Source organism: Sarcophilus harrisii, chromosome 2, assembly GCF_902635505.1.
Source record: "Sarcophilus harrisii chromosome 2, mSarHar1.11, whole genome shotgun sequence".
In the NCBI taxonomy this organism is placed as follows: domain Eukaryota; kingdom Metazoa; phylum Chordata; class Mammalia; order Dasyuromorphia; family Dasyuridae; genus Sarcophilus; species Sarcophilus harrisii.
The window spans coordinates 224,418,483-224,442,100 of NC_045427.1; the positions used below are offsets into that span (position 1 = coordinate 224,418,483).

The 23,618-nt window shown below is 33.7% G+C and overlaps 1 long non-coding RNA gene across 1 annotated transcript; it reads right to left on the reverse strand.

The window, feature by feature from the left end:
* Positions 1-116: 116 nt before the first annotated feature.
* LOC116421511 lies at positions 117-23,605 on the reverse strand. Its single transcript, XR_004231900.1, has 3 exons — positions 23,486-23,605; positions 16,970-17,032; positions 117-1,466 (listed from the first exon to the last, which is right to left on the reverse strand). It is a non-coding gene; the product is annotated as an uncharacterized LOC116421511 (long non-coding RNA).
* Positions 23,606-23,618: the final 13 nt, after the last annotated feature.

Consider the following 23,618-nt stretch of genomic DNA (forward strand, 5'->3'; position numbering starts at 1 on the left):
GTGTTTTTTTAAGCAAATGTCTTAAATTTTCTCCTATTTTTCAGTCTTTTGATTTTGTTTTCTTATTTCTTGTTTCATTAAGTCATTTATTTCTATTTAGTCTATAGTGATTTTCAGAGAACCCAATAAGGTTTACTACTTTTCTAAGCTAGTGATTCTTCTAATTCTTTTTTTTTTTTTTTTTTTACCAGATCTTTTCTATTTCATTTTTTGTCTCTTGCTTCGTTTCTTTCTGGTTATTCACATTCTCCTTGTTAAAAAAAAAAAAAAATCATTAACAAATTTTTAGTTTCTGCTTCTTGTTGTGAAATTAGTTTCTATTAATAGGTTGGTTTGGGGAGTATTCCAGGATGATAATTTTAGTATAGTCAACACTTCCTTTTACTTACTCTTTGCTGCCTTTTTAAATTGGGTTATTGTACTAGGGTAACGCTCTGCCCCCTTCTAGTTTTTTGTGGGATTTTCAGGCTTACTTGATCTTGATCTGAGTTATCTGTGTGTCTAAGCAGACCTTCACTTTTAAGCCTGAAATATCCCAGCCTGAGGGTGGCCATACTACACTGGTCAGTCTAACCTATTTAGGACATTGTCCTTGCATCACATTGTCCAGTGTGTAGATGCAAATAATGTATTCAGAATCTCCTGACTCCAGGGCTGGTAATCTTACCATTGAGTCATCTAGCTGCCTCTTTTGAAGGGAGTTTCTAAGGAATCCTTTTCTCTTCAGAACAGATAGTACTTTGGCTTCATCTGAAAATAAATATGGATAGCTAACAGATCTTAAAAATAGTTCTAAATCCTTTTAAAGGAAAAAAAAAAATTAGTCAAGCCTATTAAATTCTAAGGTGAGAATACTGTTGTTTAAAAGACCCTACTGGTATGTTCTCTCCAATATTCATTTATTAGTTGGTATCAATTTTTACAAAAAGATTTTACTGAGAAGATAATGCAGAATTGCCCTTTCAAAATACCCACCAAATTAAGGATGTATTCTCCCATCTGCATGATTCTATGGATATAATGGGCTTAAACTTAAAGCCGTTTGTACAAAACACCTTTCAACTTGAGAACACATTCTCCCTCTTTCACAAACAGAGATGGATGCATAATGGGATTGAGGCATATAGTTAGGGATCACTTAAGTCTGTGAGTCAAGACTCCAGGAGTTCTTTTCTGTCTCTGTGAAGCCCCAGTAAGTTTTCTTAGGTTAGTATTGATGCATAAGTTGCTCCTTTGCTCAAATGAGTTAGATCCTCCTAACTGGATCAGCACAGTGTTGTGTTCTTTTAAGATGGGTTGGATTAAGTAGCTTGCCTCTCCAGGATAGCTTACGGACTCAGACTCAAAGGCACACCCCAGTAATATCTGCAACTAATTGATTGCTAAGGGGAACTTCTGATGATTCTGACATTTTGAAGTCCATAAAGTTGTTACATGATCAGTTCCATTTCTGGATGCTCATTCTCCTAACATCAGGAAAGAACACAAAAAAGGAAAAAAGTGACAATGGAGAATTTCAATTATAGACATTTATAGATATAGGTAACTTGGCAGAAGATAGGGCATGTTCTTCCTTATATGACAACCACCAGGATAAATAAGGGAGCATTCAATAGAACCAACAGTATCCACCATTAATTTTAGCTGGTCAGCTAATTAAAAGTACTAGATGTATGTTCTGAGAAGGGTAGGTCATCAAGCTTCAATATGTTGGATTAAAACCAAGTAGAGAATGTTTCATACACTACACTCATAATTAAGGGCAAATCTATGTATGTTCTGAGGACTAGGCCTATGCCCGATTACACTTTTCTTTTTTTTTTTTTTTTTTTTTTTTTTGTGCTGAGGCTATTGGGGCTAAGTGACTTGCCTATGGTCACACAGCTAGGTCCTCCTGAATTCAGGTCTGGTGTTCTATCCACTGTGTCACCTAGCTGCCCCATTACACTTTTCTTACTAAAAATTTGCTATTACAAATCAGCTGAGATGCATTGTCTATATTTGCCATCCAGAACTCTTTTGTGGAGTTCTACAGAGGCATCAGCATAGCCTTTTCACTTGCTTTCCCAATTCTACTTAGCAAAAAAATCGAGATCTTAATATAATTCCACACTTAAATGCGGAAATCGCAATTGCCAGTCTTTCACTCAGTATTTATTATATGTGCTAAACACTGAGAATACACAGAAAAGCAAAAGACATCCCTGGAGACAACATGCAAACAGCTATGTTCAAACAAGCTATATTCATGAAGAGGGAAGGCACTAGAATCTACTGGCAAGTCTTCTTGAATTCCTTCCAGCTAAAGTCTTCTTGTAGAAGGTGAGATTTTAGCTGGAAGGAATCCTGGCAACCAGGTGGTAGACATGAGGAGAAAGGGATGGACACTTCTGAGGGATGGCTAGCTACAAAGTCTTGAGGGGGCAGCTAGATAGTACAGTGGATAAAGCACCAGTCCCAAAATCAGGAGGCTCTGATTTCAAATCTGAACTCAGACTTTTAACATTTACTAGCTGTGTGACTCTAGGCAAGTCACTTAACAATTTGAGTTAGGAGAGTACTTGTTTGTGGAGTCACTGGATTCAAGAATACATGACAGAAAGACTATATGGCAGGGCAGGTTATGAAGGACCTTGACTTGAAACACCAGAGGATTTTATTTTTTATCCTGGAGGTAATAGCCACTGGATGTTAATAAGTAGAGGAGGATATGATAAAACCTACACTTTAGAAAGATCACTTTGGTTTTGTTTTTGTTTTATAAAGCTCTTTATTTTCAAACCAGATGCATGGATAATTTGACAACATTGACCCTTGCATAGTCTTGTGTTTCAGATTTCCTTCCCTTGCCCCCTCCCCAGATGGCAAGCAATCCAGTATATGTTAAATATGTTAAAATATGTTAAATCCAATATGTATAATCATATTTATACAATTCTCTTGCTGCACAAAAAAAAAAATCAGATCAAAAAAAGAAAATAAATGAGTAAGAAAACAAAATGCCAGTGAACAACAACAACAACAACAACAACAAAAAAAAAGAGTGAGAGTGTTATGTTGTGATAGACCCTCATTTCCCATAGGTCTCTCACTGGATATAGATAGCTCTTTTCATCACAAGGTCACTGGAACTGGTCTGAATCATCTCATTGTTGAAAAGAGTCACATTCATCAGAATTGATTGTTGTATAATCTTGTTATTGCCATGTACAATGATTTCCTGATTCTGCTCATTTCTCTTAGCATTTTGTAAGTCTTTCCAGGCCAGAAAGATCACTTTGATAGCCAAGGGGAAGAGGAATTGGAGTAGGTAAGACCCGTTGCAGGTATAGACCAATCAATACGTAATTATAGTGGGCCAGACATGAGGTGATAGGGCTTGGATCCGGGTGGTAAACAGTATCAGAGAGAAGGGGACATTCAAGAAATATTACAAGGGCAAAATCAACAGGGTTTGGTAGCAGATCGGATATGGTTGATGAGAAGAGAGGATGGCATCTGGAATGCAAGCCTGAGTGATTGTGAGTGTGGTGGTACCCTTAACAGTAATTGAGAAATTAAGTGAGAGAAGGCTTTTGAGAAAAAGATAATGAATTCAGTTTTGGACCTTCTGAGCTCTAAGGAATCTATGAAACATCCCATATGAGATAATAGGTAGCTGCATAATGAGACGGGTGGGATCAGGAGTGAGATTAGGGTTGGATATGCTTGAGAATCAGCATAGAGATGAAAATCTAAAGCTAATGAATCACCAAGTGAAATAATAAAGAGGGAGAAGACCCAGGAAAAACTCGTGAGACACCCCACAGTGAGTGTCTCCTGGATGACAATCAAGCAAAAGAGATTGAGAAAGAAGGTTCAGACAAGTAGGAAGAGAACCAGGAAAAAGTAATATGAAAACTTAGAAGGAATTTCAAGAAGAGGAATTTCATTCTGAAGAATGAAAATTTTAAAAGACCGTTAGATTTGGCATTTAAGAAGTCATAAGTAACTTTAGAAAAAGGTGTTTCAGTTTGAATGGTGAGGTCAGAAACCTGACTGGAAAGAGTTAAAGAGAATGAAAGGAAAGAAGTGGAAGCACTTATTGTAAATGGCTTTCTCAAGAAGTTTAGAAAGACAAGGAATTGGAAATTGAGTGGATGCCCAGCAAAGGGGAATGGCTGAATAAGTTGTGGTATATGAAAGTAATGAGATATTATTGTTCTATAAGAATGATGAGCCACATGGGTTTTTTCTCTTTGCATCTGATTTTTCTTATACAATGTGACAGATATAGAAAGCTATCAAACTGCATATACTTTGACCCAGCAGTGTTTTTACTGGGCTTGTATCCCAAAGACATCTTAAAGGAGGGAAAGGGGCCCATATGTACAAAAATGTTTGTGGCAGCCCTCTTTGTAGCGGCCAGAAACTGGAAATTGAATGGATGCCCATCAGTTGGAGAATGGCTGAGTAAATTGTGGTATATGAATGTTATGGAATATTATTGTTTTATAAGAAATGACCAGCAGGATGATTTCAGAGAGACCTGGAAAGACTTACATGAACTGATGTTAAGTGAAATGAACAAGACCAGGAGATCATTATACACGATAACAGCAATATTATATGACAATCAATTCTGATGGACCTGGTTCTTTCCAACAGTGAGATGATTGAGCCCAGTTCTAATGATCTTGTGATGAAGAAAGCCATCTACACCCAGAGAGAGGACTGTAGGAACTGAGTCTGGATCACAACATAGCATTTTCACTCTTTTTGTTGTTATTTGCTTGCATTTTTTTCTTTCTCTTTTTTTCCCTTTTTGATCTGATTTTTTCTTTTGCAGCGAGATAATAGTATAAATATGTTTACATATATTGGATTTAACAAATATTTTAACATGTATAACATATATTGGATTACTTGTCATTTAGGGGAGAAGGTAGAGGGTAGGAGGGGAAAATTTGGAACACAAGGTTTTGCTAGGGTCAGTGTTGAAGAATTATCCATGCATGTGATTTGAAAATAAAAAATGCAATTGCTCTCTGAGAGGAGAAAAGTACAAGAGAAAATTTATTTTAAAATAAAATATGCCAATAAAATTTATTTTAAATAAATATTTATAAATAGTATAATTAAGAAATATATAATATATACATGTAACCAATTACACATTAATTACATATAAATGCTATGTCATACATTATCTATGTTTAATTTTTATATATTTGTAGATATATTTATTCATATTTAAATATTTAAAATATGGCAATGAGATTTATTTTTAAATATGCCAATAAATTTATTTTAAATATTTATAAATAGTATGATTAAGAAATATATAATATACACATGTAACAAATTATATATTAAATATGTATAAGTGCTATGTCATACATTATACATGTTTAATTTTTATATATTTATACATATTTAAATATTTAAAGTATACCAATGAGATTTATTTTAAAATATGTCAATAAAATTTATTTTTTAAAAAATCTAAGCAATGTGAACAAATGTTTTGCATTTCATTCCTGTCCATGGGACAAGTAGTTGCTGCAATAAAGTACTGGGCCTGAAATAAAGGACTCACTTCCTGAGTTCAAATCTCACCTCAGACACTAATTGTGTGACACTGGATAAGTCATTTAGCCTTGTTTGCCTCAGTTGCCTCATCTATAAAATGATCTGGAGGAGTGGAAACCACTCAGTGTCTTTGCTAAGAAAACCCCAAAATGAGAGTGTCCAATAAGGAGAATTGGATGGAGAGTCTCTGTCTCTCTATCTGTCTCTGCCTGTCTGTCTTTCTCTCTCTCTTTCTTTCTGTCTTTCTAAAGTTGGACTTTTCCAAATGCAAAGGGCTCAAGATTTACCTCAAAAAACTTCCTACATGTAATGTTCCTTTAGGATTTATTCTTTGAATTCATACTGATGTGTGTGGCACACTAGAAAGTGGCTGACTTCTTTCCTCAAGATTGCAGAGATAATAGTTAGAGGTTGTAGGTTCTAACACTATTTATGAGCCTCCATTTAGTATGTCCTTTACCATATCCCGCAACTAGTTGATATCAATTTGCCTTTTTGTGTATTTACTGAGAAAGTATAATTATATAAGAAGTATTTGTTTGGTTACAAATCCAGGCCTCTTTGGTCTAAATACTTAACAAAACCTTCCACATATGGTTCCCTGTATGGCTATGGCTTTTCCTATCCGTAATCCTGACTCATCATTTCTTTTACTTCTTTGTATTTCCCCACATGCCTAGATATTTGAAAATGATTTGCAACCTGATAGTAAGTTTTGTTTCAATATCCAAAATCTCTGTCAATGTAATGTGCTTCACTTGGCTGACAAGTGAAACCTAGGCAAAGTCAACAGAAGGAAAATTATTTGTGTGCTTAGATGTTTCCCTTTACATCCATTCTTCTGAATTTAGCCAAAAAGCAGCTTCAGGCAGCATATTGAAAAGTTTTCCTATATATCTTTTTTCTATTCTTTATACTTTCTTTAACCTAGAACCTAAATATTCTTTATATACCATCTTCTACTTAAGGCAGGGGTATACAGGAGCCATTTTGAGAGCCAATTAGTAATTTTTAGTGCTGCTGATCTATATACCTCAAAAATCAGCAGAAGCTATGTTTTATATATTATATAAATTTAAAAGTTATAGAGAAAATGTTAAAGCAGATTAAACTTAAAAGTGTGTTGTTTATACATTCCATCTCCCCCTGAAACTTAGTAAACACTGGCCCACCTCTGGCTAAAGATCTTCTATCATGGTATGGAGGTGACCCAACATTGTTGATAGCATTATTCAAGCAACATTTAATTAATTAACAAAGATGTATTAAGGAAATCATTTTATAGATATGACAGTGTGACAGGGATTTAATATAAAAGCAAAATAGTTCCTGAGTTCCTATCCTCAAGAAGGATATCATCAAGTTCTCAATTAATGTCAGCTATTAATCCTAGGGAATCAGCAAAGATGCTAATTGAGACAATTAATTTCTTCAATAAGGTAGCAGGCTAGAAAATAAACTCTCCAAAATTGAAAGCATTTCTATATAATAATAACAAAATACAAGAAGAAATAATAGATGTTCTATTAAAAAAAACTATCAGCAGGATGATTTCAGAAAAGCCTGGAGAGACTTACATGAACTAATGCTATGTGAAATGAATAAAACCAAGAGAATATCGTACACAGCAACAAGATTATGTATGATCAATTCTGATGGATGTGACTTTTTAACAATGAGGTGAGTCAAGCCAATTCCAATAGACTTGTGATGGAGAGAGCCATCTGCATCCAGAAAGAGGACTATTGGGACTAAATGTGGATCACAACATAGTTTTTTCACCTTTTTTTGTTGTTGTTTGCTTGCTTTTTGCTTTCTTTCTCATTTTTTTTTTCTTTTTTGATCAGATTTTTCTTGTGCATCATGATAAATGTGGAAATATGTATAGAAGAACCATACATGTTTAACATACATTGAATTATTCGGCTAGGGAAGGGAATAAGGGAAGGGAGGGAGAAAAATTCGGAACACAAGATTTTGCAAGGGTGAATGTTAAAAACTATCTTTGAATATATTTTGAAAATAAAAAGATATTTTAAATTTTTTAATTTAAAAATAGAAGAAATAATAGAAAGTGACATCCATTCCAAATAATTACAAAATGCATAAAATACCTGAGGATTCCAAAGTTTTATATAGATTCAATTATAAAGTGCTCCTTAAGGAAATTTAAGAAAAAAGCTTTAATGACTAGAGGTATATTCAATTTATATTTTTAATGTTATCCCAGTCAAATTACTAAAAGGCTACTTCATAGAATTTGATAAAATAATAAAATTCATTCGGAAAAACACAAGATCTGGCATTTTTAGGAAAAGGATAAAAGGATGTAGGGACAAAGGGAAGAGTGATACATCCATACTTCAAACTATGATGTAAAGCAGCAATCATCAAAACCATTTGATATTGGTTAAAAAAATAAGAGTAGATCAATGTAGCAGCCTAAACAAGGGAGAATCAGAATCAATAGAAATCAACAACCCAATATTTGATAACACAAAAAGCATAGGGGGATGCTCTTTGATGAAAAGTGCAGGGAAAATTGGGAAGCAATCTGGCACATTAGACTTATATCAACACCTTATACTATATTCCACAATAGATTGTAAATATATTGAGTCAATCTTTTGATTACTGAGTCAATTTTCAGTCATGTCAAAATTTTTGTGGTTCCTTTTGGGGATTTCTTGTCAAAGATACTGGAGTGGTTTGCCATTTTCTTCTCTAGCTCATTTTAAGGTGAGGCAAACAGGTTTACATAATTTACTCAGGGTCATACAATTAGTAAGTGTCAGGACTCAGATTTGAACTCATTAATTTGAGTTTTCCTGATTCTAAGCTCAATACTTTATCCACTATGACACCTAGCTGCCTAACTTCTAAATGGATACATAATCTTAATATTAAAATAAATTAATATTCTTATACTATCGTATAAGAAATTCTACAAGAGAAACAGATTATATACCTCTCATAGCTAAGAAGAGGAGATTTATTCTTAGCCAAACAAAAGATAGAGGCAATTACAAAAGATAAAATATATAACTGAATACATGAAATTGGAAACTTCTTCACAGACAATATTATTGCATCTAAGGTAAGAAGAGAAGTACTTGAATGGGAAAGAATCCTTTTATCAAATTTCTCTGATAAGGAATAATTACTATGGGAATTATATATAAGATTAATAGCCATTCTCCAATAGATAAGTAAGTCAAAGGATGTGAAAGAAAAAACCAACACCCAGTTCTCAAAAGAAGAATTGCAAAGAATGTTCCAAATCACTGAGAGAAATACAAATCAAAACAACCCTGGAGTTTTACCTCATACCCTAAAAATTGACCAAAATGATAATAATGAATGACAAAGGAGTTGTGAAATGATAAGTGCATTAATACATTGTTGGTAGAGTAGTGAAATGGTATAACCATTTTGCAAAGAAATTTGGAATTAGGAGAGAAAAAAGTGACTAACATGTCCATATCTTTTGAATCAGAGGAGCTTATACGCTAACGAATTCATTAATAAAAAGTTCTATATGTAGTAAAATATTTATAGTATTACTTTTTCTGATAGTAAAGAATTGGAAATAAAATCGATAACCATCAACTGGGGGATAGCAAAACAAATTGTAGTAAAGAATGTAATAGAATTTTACTGTACCATAAAAAATTATGCATGTGATACAGAGGGACATGAAAAAAAATATATAAACTAATGCAGAGTGAAAGCCAAGAAAACAATATACACAATAATCACTACAATGTGAGTGGAAAAAACTACACTCCCAAAATTCAAAAATGAATTCAAAATGTAACAAAATTATAAAACTCAAGCAGTACTCAATTGAAGTAACATGAAAGGATTCTTATAAACTACTCCTTCATGGAAGTGAGAGAGCCACAAGTATTACACATTGCACATATTTTTGGATTTACAAGTGAGGAGGATTATGCCTTCTATGTATTGGAGGAGTATATCTGTATATTTGTTATATATACTTTTTGAAGTAAATATTCTTTAGTAAAAGCTAATCTGATTGTTAATGAATAAATGGAACTTTATTGCAGAGGACCACCTCTTACAACTGAGGGAACAACAATAGTAGGGTCTGTAACAATTTTCAGTAGATATTGTAATGCTTCAGTTTCCCTGAATTATTATGCCCTGAATAAAACTATTGTAGCCCCCCTCATTTGTTCCTTAGGAATGGGGAAATTAAGTTAGAGAGGCCCTGAAATACTACTGAGTCATAAAACTCTAGGCAACTTTTCTCAAATGCCTGCTGGGATAATTCCCTCTCCTTTTATTGCCCTTTGCCTCCCTGTCTCCTGCCCTATGACCTTCTTATTTTGACACCATCCTGTCAAGACTAAGTTATGATCCTTTCCTTCGATTATGGCTTGTCTTCCACCCAGTATCCTAACTTCCCCCACACCCTTTATCTGCCTTTGTTTCCCCTAGCTATAAAAGTCTCATGAATTAATCACTCACTGTTGAATGCTTTGAGACAAGAGTCCCCATTCAGCCTGTTGGCTTCAGCTAGTCTAAATTCTCCACAATTAAAATATTAAAAAAGAATCTCTGTTTTGCCTCAATTTCTCTGGCATTACAATACCAGAGAACTCTAAGGAAAAAATAAAATGTAATATACCTGCCCTTCAGGTGATGGAGATTTATGCAATATATATGTTGAATTTCCTAAAATTAAATCATTTAATATTTATCATGATTTTTCTTATTCCTGCTGTTCTCTTCTCTGGTCAGACCATAGCTAATTTATGTTCAATTCTGACTTCCATATTTTTGTGTAACTAGAATTCATCGATGTTTATTTTTTTGAAACTAGAGAACCTTCCTTTTCCTAAAAAAAGATAAGGAAAGAACATCAGAAGTCTTACAGCAGGCAATGACATCCAAATAAGTGCAGTTACTCTGAAGGGTAGTGCTAATAACTCCTATTGCAACAAGGAGAGATGGCAACTGAGAAGATGTATGGAGCAAAGGGTCCTCTGCTTGGAGGGAGAGGGAGGAGATCACAAAACTAGTAAAAAGGACTGAAATGCGAGGAAATGAAGAGTTTCTGAAAAACATATGTGAGAAGAGTGTGCATTTCAAGTATGGGGGACAGGTTGTGCAAAGGCAAAAAGTGGAATGGCAAACTAGGGGGCAGGCAGCAAGAAGGTTGATATTCCTGGAATATGATGGAATCTATTTTTGTTAGTCTTTAGTTCTAGAAAAGGACCAATGACCTCTTGAAGGTGATGGCTTGACTTGTCCATGAATTAGATTTCAGTGAGCCAAAGTTGTCAACCTCACCCTCTCCTCCAGAGTTTCTGGCCAGAACAGAAAATGTTATTTATACTCACACTGAACTATCAAAACCCAATGAGCAAGAGAGGCTTTTGCTGTGACTTATTATTGGCCTTCAATGAAAAGCTGAGAGCTTGGGTTTAAAAGTAGGTCTATTTGAATAACAGTGGACTTTTTTCTGAAGTCTGTTGTCATTGTTTTGGAGCTATCTTTCTTTCTTTTTTTTGAAAAAAACATATTGTGTAGCATTAATCATGCTACACAAGAAAAATCAAATAAGAAGGAAAAAATGAGAAAGAAAACATAAGCAAGCAAAAAACAACAAAAAAGTGAAAATACCATGTTGTGATCTACATTCAGTCCCCCAGTCTTCTTTCTGGATGCATATGGCTCTATCTACAAGTCTATTGAAATTGGCCTGAATCCCCTCATTGTTGAAAAGAGCCATGTTGGAGCTCTATTTCAAGAAATAAGTGAAAACTACATAAGACAAAGAACTAATTGTGCCAGCTTTTTAAAAAAAAACTGCTAAAATAAGTAAATAAGAGATTTAAACAATCTAGCCCTCAAATCTCACATTTGGAACTTGGGTATGAAACTCTCCTCATTGATGAGAATTAATATCCTGTGACTGGAGTAGAGTTGGCAAGATCTGGAGGGAAGAAAAGATTGGTCTCTTAAAGCTCTAATTTTTTTTTCTTTTCTTTTTAAGTTTATTCTCCATCACTGAAAATTTTTTTTGTTTTTTTAGATTTTTTTCAAGAATATGTTGAGTCTCTTTGGGCTATTGCAGTCACTTTGGGCATTTCTGTTTTCCAGTTTAGAGAGAAGATGGATGATACCAACTTCACTATAGGTTGCTCAGTTTTAACCTTCATACCAATACATAATTCTACAATGGAATAATAAGGGCAGGAATCCTAGACCAAAGCAGAGCTAGAGTTCAGTTGCTCCAAAACTGCAGTATCTACCAGCGGACTAATAGTGAATGAGCCCTGTAGAAGACTATTAAAACCTAGGAATGCACAAGCCCAACAAATCAGAAATTTGCAGAGCTCAGAAAAAGAGAACAGTGAATAGATCTCTCTTTGAATCACGTTAATTTGGGATCACTGAAAATTTAGAGTCCCATACTGACCTCTGAAATCAATTGAAGGACAGAAAAAGACAAAAGCTCAGGTCAGACATCACTCCCAGAAGTGCAAAGAACAGAATGCAAAGTTAAGTAAACTGGAAGAATAAGCAACAAAAAACAACTATGATAACAGGGAAAGTCAAGATACAAACATATAAGAAGGCAATTATTTGAAACTATTTATAAGTAAAAACAAAGAAAAATGAAAATTGGACATAAGTCCAAAGAATTCCTAAAAGAAAGCATTCCTAAATTTCTAGGAAAGAGTTATTAAGAGTCCCTAAATTCCTAAAGGAAAAGTTTTAAAAGCAGGAAAAAACATTTTTTTTTCATCAAATAAGATGGATAGAGGAAAAAATAGGAAAAGAAATGAGAACTTTGTAAGAAGGATATGAAAAAAGAGTAAAGAAAATTTACTCTTGAAAATCAAAACTGGCCAAATGGAAATTAATAACTCTGTAATACATTAAGTAATAAAATCAGAAGACTAAAAAAAAAAAAAGAAGAAGAAGAAGAAGAAAATAATGGGGCTGGTCTCTGAGGGCCTCCTGAGATCTAAATCCTTAATCCCATTTATCATCAACCTCTAAAAAAAATTGGAGGGTTACAACCCCTCAGGAGGTAGTAATTCTTCCCAATTTAGGGACCACCATGATATTAGCTCTCCAGAGGGGACTTGGGCATTGTCCATGGAGTTTTTCCTGCCCAAGTGATAGTGTGCTCCCACTGCTGCAGCAAGATCTCAGAGCTGTAGCTGGTACCCATCATATCTGAGTTTTCTTTCTGTAAAATCATCAGAGATGACCTCCATATGAATGGACAAGTGTCATCTTATTTGCTGTGAATCCAAAAAGCTTCAAACAGATCTGACTTCAGGGGTCATGAAATATGATAAGATAACATTATTTTTGGAGTTGACCAAAAAAATAAATCTTACTCAAGGTTGTTCTGAGATATCCGAGGTCCTGCTGCCCTCACTTTGGGAGATTTGAATCCAGAGAGATAAGAAAAAGAAAAGAACATCAAGGTGACTTATTGCCCACCACCACTCAGCTAGTGAATCCTTGACTTGGAATTTGACCCAGAAATCTGGAGACCCACTTTGGGACCCTTCCTCCAGGACTGTGTTACCTCTCCACTAAAAATGACACTCATTAAATCGATTGCCCCATTGCCCAAACGGCCTCTTCAAAGACAGGCATGGAAGACTCCTATGAGTATCAGAAGCTCTTTTTAATCCAGCCAACGTTTGGTCAGGTGAATTGAGCTATTGATCTATCTTTGATTATATTCTAATTATATTATTTCAGGCCCTTGTCACTTAGGGAGATGAATGAATAAGCAATTAGTCCTTGATTCTCTGAACGAAGTTTAGTCCTAATCCTGGACTCACCAGTCACTGTCATGGCAAACTCAGCCACCTACTATGCAGACCAGTTCTTCTTCACTATTTCCCAGAATTGGAAGAGACAACAATAATCTTTGTGTTTATCTGGATTTCTTCTCTAGATATTCCAGTAAATATACCTGTTGCCTCCTTCATTCAAAAATAAGCTCCTTAAGGATAGGAAGTCTTTCATTCTTAGCATAGTAGCTGGCACATATATGGTACAGGGATAATAAAAACTTGCTTCCTTGGTGATTATCCACCAATTCAATCCTCTATGCTTGTAAAAGTTTGGAGAACAGAGCCGAATCAGGATAATGAGACAATGCAATGGAAGCCACAGTGCCAACCCCATCAAAAATCTGTCTCCAATGAGATACAAAAGTAGATGAAACATCAAAAAAAAAAAAAAAAAAAGATATTTTGGAGCATTAGGAAAAGGAGAACTAGGAGAAGCTTCCCATAAAGTCGAAGAATCTTGAACCAAAGTCAAAATATTACAGGGGCACTTTAGGTTGGAGGGTTCAAGAAGAGCATGGAGAATTTATTTTATATGACATGTTCTAATAATTTTATTTATTTAATAATAAAAATATCTTTTCATTTTCAAAATACATGCAAAAATAATTTTCAACATTGCAAAACGTTGTGTTCCAGATTTTTTCTTCTTCCTTTCCCCTTCCTTGTCTAGACATCAAGTAACACAATATAGATTAAACATGCAATTCTTCTAAACATATTTCCACATTTGTCATGCTGCCCAAGGAAAATCAGACAAAAGGGGGAGAATATCACAGGGAAGGAAAAACAAACAAACTTCACTACAAAAAAAAGGTGAAAATACTATAATCCACATTCAGTCTCTATGGTTCTCTCTCTGGATGCATATGGCTCTTTTTATCACAAGTCTATTGAAATAGCCTTGAATCACCTCATTGTTGAAAAGACCTAAGTCCATAACAGTTGATCATCACATTAAATACTGTTGTTGTATACTATATTCTCTTGGCTCTAGTCACTTCACCTAGCATCAGTTCATATAGGTCTTTACAGGCTTTTCTAAAATCATCCTGCTGATCATTTCTCATAGAACAATTATATTCCATAATATTCATATACTATAACTTATTCAGCCATTCTCCAACTAATGGGCACCCACTTACTTTCCAATTCCTTGCCACTACAAAAAAGGCTGCTACAAATGTTTGCACATGTAGGCCCTTTTCCCTTTTTTATGATCTCTTTGGGATATAGACCCAGTAGAGACATGCTGGATCAAAAGGTATGCACAGTTTGATAGTTCTTTGAGCATAGTTCCAAATGAGCATGGAGAAAGTAAACAGATATACATTAAAGAGTGTGATTTCTTTAGGAAAAAAAGATATGTCCCCAAAATTTCAAGAAAATTAAAGACAGAATAGAAGTTCTACAACAAAATATTCATAGTTGTGTTTTTTATGATAGTAAAGAATAATAAGCAAAGTAGGTGCCAAATGATTTGGAAAAGCTTCGCAAACTATGCTGGGTGACTTATCATACATTTTGGTTGTGCATTAAGAGAGATGAAATATAAGGAATTCAAATAAATCTGGTTAGGCATATATGAACTGTGAAGGAAACGTACATAATGATGACAATAATGGCATTGAAAAGAACACTAAAACAAAGCCAAAGCCTATATGATATTAATGTCTGTCTCAGCCTTTGAGAAAAAAAATAAGAAAATGTATGTCCCACTTTTCCTTGAGGAGATGAGGGAAGCTGGAATGTAGAATAGGACAAATATTTTCAGGCTTTACCTTATCTGCTTAATTGTTTTTTCTTTTCTTGTAAAGGGAGGCTAGAGGATGTATATCTAAAAATGATAGATCATCATTTTCATCAATAACAATAATCAATAAAATCAATAAAATTTTCTTTTAAAAAGAAAAAAAAAAAGAAAATTTGACATTAAGAGAAAAAAATTCCCATTAATCTACATACTTTACCCCATTCCTGTTAATCTATGCCCTCCTTTATCCTATTTTCTCCCCCTCTTATTTATTAATTTAAAAGACTTTTATATTCATATATATTGTTCCCTCTTTAACCCACTCCTAATGTGAACAGGATTCCAGATCAATCCTTCTCCTCATCTAATTTCTGTGTCAGTTCTTCCTCTCATACCTCATTTGTATAACATAATTACTCTTTTTATTTTAATTTGTAGCAGAGCAGTCTTGGGGCATGGAGGAATGGTGCCTTTAGCTTCAGGTCCTCCTTCAGTTCTTCCCTCTGACCTAGAACCCCATACTCAGAACTCCAACTTCCTATAAGTGACCTTTTATCAATTGGGAATGGGAGGGATTATGTGGTTTCTCATAAAATCATTAACTAAGGTAGATTGAACCTATATATATTTATGAAGGTCTAATGGGTTTGGGAAAACGAAATTCTTTGTACAGACCTTACAATAGAGTGCTCATACCAGCACAAGCATTTGTAAACCTTGTAACAAACTGATTACCATAAACTTAAGCAAACACACCTACAAAAAATCAACTATATCAGCCTAACTAGAATTTAGCAAACCTGTAAGTTACTTCTACTTGAGCAAGCATTGAGCAAGTAGAGAAAATTAACCAGATAAGGGGAGAGGGTCTTGGATTCCTGTGGTTTATGACTATATAATCGCCCTTAACTTCTGTGAAATTGGTTTCCTCTCTTTGAAGAACTCAGTGAGGGGACTACCCGCTTCTCATGAGATTCTAATAAAGCTTCTGTTCTCCAATTTGAGAAATCTCTGAGTAGTCATTTTGAGTTAGGGGTGCCATCCCACACAGGAAATAATACTTGGATTCTTATAGATTTGATAAAATTCTAATTACTATTAAGAGGACTTTCAAATGTTCCTGATGAAAATATAAAAATTGTGTAGAAAATTTAACATTAAATATTGAACTCAAGAGAAGCATAGGAAGTTAAAAGAGGAAAGTATACACATATTCATACAACTGGATATAGAAATTCATCTTAATCAAAAGGGAAATAAAACGAAAGTACTTAAGAGAAAGGAGAAGAGGGTAGAAGAGGGAGGGCATATTTAAAGAGGTAGCAATCAAAAGAAAAACAGTCTGTTAAAGATACAAAAGGGAGAAAAGAAAAGAAAAAATATAAAAGACTAGAATAGAGGGAAATACACAGCAATCATAACTGTGAACATGAATGGGATAAATTTACCCATGAAAAAGGAGGATAGTATAGATTAAAAACCAGAAACTAACAATATGTTGTTTATAAGAAATAGACTTAAAGCAGAAAAATAAATTATTTCAAATAAGATGCTGGAAAAGAATCTATAAGTATCAGCTGAAGTAAAAAAGTCAGGGATAGCAATCATGATCTCAGACAAAACAGAAGCAAAATAAACAGATAAACAAGGAAATAGCATTTTGATAAAAAGTAGTGTTCAACAAAGATGGTATATTAATATCAATACCGAGCATGTATGCACCAAACAGTATAGCATCTAAATTTCTTTTTTATTTACAAACCATATGCATGAGTAATTTTTCAATACTGACCTTTGCAAAACCTTCTGTTCCAAATTCCCCTCCCCAGATGGCAGGTATTCCAATACATAGTGTCTAAATTTAAAAACAAATTTAATAATAGTTTTTTTATTTTTGAAATACATGCAAAGATAGTTTTCAACATTCATCCTTGAAAGACCTTGTGTTACAAATTTTTCTCCCTCCCTTCTCCCCCTCATCTAGACAGCAAATAATCCAATATATGTTAAACATGTGGAGTTCTTTTATATATATTTATATTATTATATTATTATTATATTATATTATATTATTATATATATTATATATATTTCCACATTTATCATGATGCACAAGAAAAATAAGCATCTAAATTCTTTTTTTAAAAATTATAGCTTCTTATTTACAAAAAAAATGCATGGGTAGTTTTTCAACATTGATCCTTGGAAAACTTTCTGTTCCAACTTTTCCCTTCCTTCCTTCTACCCTCTCCCATATATGGCAGGTAGTCCCATACATGTTAAATATATTAAAGTATACGTTAAATACAATATATTATATATATTTATTCAGTTATCTAAGCATCTAAATTCTTAAAGGAAAAGTTAAATGAATTACAGGAAGAAATAGATTATAAATTTATGATTGTGGAGGAGCCTCATTTTACTTCAAGATAAATCTAACCTTAAACAAGAAAGAAGCTAAAGAAATCAATGAAATTTTTGAAAAATTAAATGTGATAGACTTCCAGAGAATACTGAATGTGAACAGAGAGATGTATATCTTTCTCCTAACTATGCATGGCAATTTCTTTCTTTTTTCTTTTTTCATTTACTTTTTTAAAAAATTAGAGTTAAAAATAAAAAATTATTGACAGAACATATGCATGGGTAATTTTTCAACATTGACCCTTGTAAACACTTCTTTTCCAACTTTTCCCTTCCTTCCTTCTATCCTCTCCCATAGATGGAAGGCAGTCTCATACATGTTAAACATGTTAAAGTATATCTTAAATACACAATATATGTGTACATATTTATGCAGTTCTCTTGTTGCTGTACATGGCAATTTCACCAAAAATTCATCATTCATTAGAGCATTAAAACTTCACAAATAAATGCAAAAAATATTAAATATATCTTTTCTTGACCATAATGTATTAAATATTAACTTTAATAAAGGACCTCTGAAACTTAGATGAAAAATTAATAGGAAATTAACAATCCTAAAGAATGGATGAATCAAAGGACAAAATAATTGCAACAAAATAATAACAACTAGACAATATTCAAAAATTTATGGGATGCAGCCAAAATAGTGCTAGTGGAAAATTTATGCCTCTAGATGCTTACATCAAAAAAAGAGAACAACTTGACAACAAATTAATTCCAATATTACATAAATTGTTTGAAGAAATAGATGAAGGAGTTGGGGTGGGGGGGAGGAATAAAGAAAAACTTAGATTAAAAAAAAGAAAAAAAAGGAGTCCTACCAAATTCCTTTAATGACACAAATCTACTCTTTTTCCCTCCTGAGGCAATTGGGGTTAAGTGACTTGCCCCCCTCCCCTAGATGGCAGGATGACCAATACATGTTGAAATATATTAGAGTATAAATTAAATATAAAATAAGTATACATGTCCAAACCATTATTTTGCTGTACAAAAAGAATCGGACTCCGAAATAACTTCACAGTTAGCCTGTGAAGGAAATCAAAAATGCAGGCGGGCAAAAATATAGGGATTGGAAATTCGATGTAATGGTTCTTAGTCATCTCCTAGAGTTTTTTCATTGGGTGTAGCTGGTTCAGTTCTTACTGCTCCATTAGAACTGATTTGGTTCATCTCATTGCTGAGGATGGCCAAGTCCATCAGAATTGATCATCATATAGTATTGTTGTTGAAGTTTATAATGATCTCCTGCAGACCAATCTCTCTAATGAATATTTATGGAAAAATCTATCTATCTATCTATCTATCTATCCATCTATCTATATCTAACTATATCTAGTTGATAAAGACCAAAATCTCATACCATATTCCAATATAAGCTCAAAATTGGGCACATGGTTTAGATATATAACTAATCATATTATAACTAAGTTAGTGAAAGATAGAAGAAATTATAGATGCATGTCAGATATATGGATTGGTGAAGAATTTATGAGCAAACAAGAGAAAGAGAAGTTTATAAGAGGTAATATAGATAAATTTGATTTTACAAAATGAAAAGGTTTTTGCACAAACAAAATAAACGCAGCTAAAAAGAGGAGGAAAAACAGGAAACTGGGGGGATATATAGAGAACTGAGCCAAATTTATAAGAGTACAAGACATTCCCCAATATTCAGAGAAAAAAGTCCAAGCTACTAATAGATAAATGAAAAAATTCTAAATTACTAATAATTAGAGAAGTGAAAATGAAAATGGCTCTAAGGTACCATCTTATATCCATCAGGTTGACTAAGATGACAAAAAAGGGAAAATCACAAATGCTGAAGAGATTGTCAGGAAATAGTCACATTAATGGACTATTGGTGGAAATATGAACTAATCCAATGATTCTGGAAAGCAATTTGGAATTATGCCCCAAAAGTTGTCAACTTGTGCATATCCTTTGATCTAGCAATGACTATCAGATTCTGAAAGATCATGGAAAGAGAGGAAGTCCCATGTAAACAAAAAGATTTATAGCAACATTTTTGGTAGTGGCAGAGAACTAGAATAAGGTGATGCTCATCAAGTGGTTGAATATGGCATATACATGTGATGAAAGATTATTGTGCTGCAAAAGTATAAGAAATGATGAAGGACATTATTTCATAAATACCTGGAATGACTTGTATCAACTGATGCAAAGTGAAGTAAGGAAAATAATTTATATAGTAACAATAATAATTTAAAAATAAACAACTTTGAAATACTCAGTAACTGAGCAATATAATGACTAAACACAATTCAAGAGGGCCCATAATGAAACATATTATTCATTTATTGTTGGAGTCAGAATGAAGATTAAAGCATATTTTCTCTTCTTTTCTTTCTTTGGACATGTTTACTAAGCGAGATTGTTTTCTGTGACTATACATATTTGTAATGGGTATACATAATGTAATGGGTTTTGTTTTTATTGCCTTCTCAATAGTTGGAGAAGAAGGAAAAGAAAACTTGGAACTGAAAATAAAATAAAACTGAATTTTAAAAAGCAATTTGAACTGTACTTAAAAATACCTCTATAGAAGTCCCTTTGACTTCTATAGAGCACTGCTGGGTCTAAATTCCAAAGAGTTCAAACAAAGAAGAAAAGATTCTGTACATACAAAAAATATAGCCTCTTTCTTTTTGTGGTAGCAAAAATTAGAAGCTAAAAATATTTCCAACTATTTAGAATAACTGTTATGATATATCAAGGTGAAAGAATACTGTTGTGATATATGGAATGAAAAAATAATTTCAAAGAAACATGGAAATTAGTTGGTCAGTAAGTATTTATTAAGTACCTACCATGTTCCAGGCACTGTGTTAAATATTGGAGAAACAAAAAAACAAACAAAAAAAGGCAAAATACAGTCCCTTCCCTCAGAAAGTTTAAAATCTTATTGGAGAGACAACATGCAAATATGTATGAACAAGCTATATACAAGATAAATAGAAAATAATTAATGGAGAGAAGGCACTCAAATAAAGAGGGATTAGGAAATCTCATCTTCCTATGGAAAGTGAGATTTTAGGTAGGTCTTGGAGCCAAGCAAGTTAAGAAGTGGAGATGAGGAGAGAGGCAATTCTAGACACTTGAGATGTCAGTGAAAATGCCCAGGACTGAGAGAAGTGTCTTAGTGTCTTATTCATGGAAACACAAGGCCAGTAGATCAAACACATTGAGATGGGATAGAGTAGGAAGGCAGGATTGTATTGTAATCATAGAAAGCTATGGGGAAGAACTTGGTTACAAAGAGTTCTGAATGGTATACATAGGATTTAGTATATGAACCTGGAAGCTACAGGAATCCATTGGAATTTACTGAGTATAGGAATGACACGATCTGATTAGTGCTTTAAGAAAATTCCTTAAGTGACTGAATGGGGGATGGACTGGATTGGGAAAAGGTGTGAGGCAGTATGACCAACCCTAAGGCTATTGTAATAGTCAATGCATGGCATGCTGAGAAATTGCACAAGAGTTATAGCAATATTAGAGAAGAGATGTTGCATAGGTTAAATCTTCAGGCCTTAGCAACAGAATGGATATGGGCAGGGAGGGCAGTAAAAGATAGTGAAAAATGGAGGAAAATAATATGGAGAAACCATAAAAATATGGAGAAACCTCAGTGAGGTTTTAAAGGAAGAGATAATGAGTTATGGACCTATTAAATTTAAGGGCTCCAGGAAAAGACTATTATGAATTGATGCAAACTGAAATAATCAGAAACAGAATAATTTATATCGTTAACATCAATATTAAAAAATGAATAATTTTAAGGACTTTTAAAAACCGATGAAGAATGAAATGAACATATTCAGGAGACAAATTGCTACAACTATATAAAAACAACTCTGAAAGCCATAAGAATTGTTATCAATACAATGACCATTCATAATTCTAGAGGAGAGATAATGAAACATATTATCCATTGTTGTGCAATCAGTGTTCATGACCCTACTTGAAGTTAGTGGAGTATTTTGCCATTTTCTTTTCCAGCTCCTTTTACAGATATGGAAACTGAGGCACATAAGGTTAAATGACATAGCTAATAAGTGACTGAGGTCAGATTTGAACTCAGGAAGATAAGTCTTCCTGATTTTAGACCCAGTATTCTCTCTACTATACTACTTAGTTGCTTTATATCTCTTTGTAATAGCTAATATAATTTGGGTCTGGAATGAGATACATGTATTTTTAAAAATACAGTCATTGAGGGAAATTGTTTTGCTTGACTATGCATATTTATGATAAGAAATTCCTTTAAAACACGAACTGATGCTGAGTGAAATAAGCAGGACCAGGAGATCATTATATACTTCAACAACAATACTAGATGATGACCAGTTCTGATGGATCAGGCCATCCTCAGCAACGAGATCAACCAAATCATTTCCAATGGAGCAGTAATGAACTGAACCAGCTATGCCCAGAGAAAGAACTCTGGGAGATGACTAAAAACCATTACATTGAATTCCCAAACCCTATATTTATGCCCACCTGCATTTTTGATTTCCTTCACAAGCTAATTGTACAATATTTCAAAGTCTGATTCTTTTTGTACAGCAAAATAACGTTTTGGTCATGTATACTTATTGTGTATCTAATTTATATTTTAGTATATTTAACATCTACTGGTCATCCTGCCATCTGGGGGAGGGGGTGGGGGGTAAGAGGTGAAAAATTGGAACAAGAGGTTTGACAATTGTTAATGCTGTAAAGTTACCCATGCATATAACCTGTAAATAAAAGGCTATTAAATAATAATAATAATAATAAAAAAGGAATTCCTTTAAAACAAATTTTTCTTTTTAAAATGGATTGGTTGGAAATTAGAAAAAAATAGATTTCTGTTAATTAAAAAAGGGAGGGGGATACTCTACTGCAGATGTAAGATATTAGGAGCTTTCATACAAGAACACAATTATTAGTTTTTCTTAACTGTTTTACATTGTGACAACTCTCATGTCATGAGAGTAACCTACAAATGTAATATTAAAAAATCGGTAAAGCTTTAAAATAATTTCTAAAATTGTATGGAGGATTTATGAGCTTATTAATGAAACTTCAGAACTTTCAAGATTCAAAGTTCTCTCACTGAACTGTAAACTCCAAGGGGCAGTGTATATGAATTAGGCAGCTTTGCAGAAGTCTTCCTGGGGACCTTGCAATATACCTTTCAGACACTGAACAATAAACTTTTGTTGAATGAATGGAGAGTCTTCAACTAAATACACATTTAATATTAAGGTCCTACTCTACGCCAAGGACATTTGGACAAAATAAAAACCACTCAATGATACTGATAATAAACCGTCAAGCTTCTGTGATTCCATGAGTATGATTCTGCTAGTCCACATTTAGTGGCTGCCGCTGAAAACTTCAAACCCTGGTGGCCAGCCTTCCAATAATGAGCTTATTTGCACTTAACTAGGCTGATTCATTTTTTTCTTTTTTTTTTTTAATTTATTTTTTTAAAATAACTTTTTATTGACAGAACCCATGCCTGGGTAATTTTTTACAACATTATCCCTTGCACTCACTTCTGTTCCGATTTTTCCCCTCCCCCCTCCCCCTTCCCCCCTCCCCCAGATGGCAAGCAGTCCTATACATGTTAAATATGTCAACTAGGCTGATTCTTGAACAGAAACAAGTCAGGGCCAAGAATCCAGGATGATGAAGGGTCTGTCAGAGGTTATATAGACAGAACCTAGAGTTGGTTTTATTTCATATTGAAGCGACAAAGAAAAAAAAATTTTTTTTTTAGATATCATAGAATAATAGAAATAGCGACAAAGAAAAACTTTTTTTTTTTTTTTTTGAAGAAATCATAGAATAATAGAAATAGTACCTAGCTCTGGAGTCAGAAAACCTAGGTTCGAATATAACCTCTGACCTTTGCGACCTGGTGACCTTTGCGACCTGGTGACCTTTTCCCGCTCCCAGCTCCCAGCTTTTTCACCCTTCTCGCATCCTTTGGAAAT